Below are 588 nucleotides of genomic sequence, written 5' to 3' on the forward strand. Positions count from 1 at the left end.
CCATCCTGATGCTGCCAATTGGTCCAGTGGTGAGAATCTTTGTCATCAACATGATTCAAAAGCAGCAATTATTCTTTGATCTTTATTCATTGTCCAAATTTTTCTCTTTTTTTATTATTAATTTCAATGAAAATTTACAGAGACTTTGGATTTCCATTCATTCATTGTTGCACTTTTCTCTCCTCCTAAACCTCACTGCCCCAGAACACTCCCCTCTTGGAAAAGTAAAAGAAAAATTCTTTCTTTGTTATACAATCCCTCCCCCCAGGTTCACTCCATTATGCAGCCTTCACTCTGGATTCCAGTCATGACAAAAATACCTAATCACATATCCCTTTAAACAGTCTTCTCCCTCATCTGTTTCAATGCAATATATATTATTTAAACCATCTTTCTCAGTCTCCCCCCAACCCCGATGTCAGTCATATTTTACAACAGTGGCACCATACAGTATTTGTCCTTTTGTGACTGAGATACTTCACTCAGCAGAATGTCCTCCTGGCTCACCCATTTTGTATAATATTGCATGAGTTCCTTGTTTTTTAATGCAGCATAGTATTCCATTGTCTATCCATTCATTTGTTGATG

This window comes from Elephantulus edwardii, unplaced genomic scaffold (assembly GCF_000299155.1).
Source record: "Elephantulus edwardii isolate Elephantulus edwardi_28Jun2011 unplaced genomic scaffold, EleEdw1.0 scaffold00131, whole genome shotgun sequence".
In the NCBI taxonomy this organism is placed as follows: domain Eukaryota; kingdom Metazoa; phylum Chordata; class Mammalia; order Macroscelidea; family Macroscelididae; genus Elephantulus; species Elephantulus edwardii.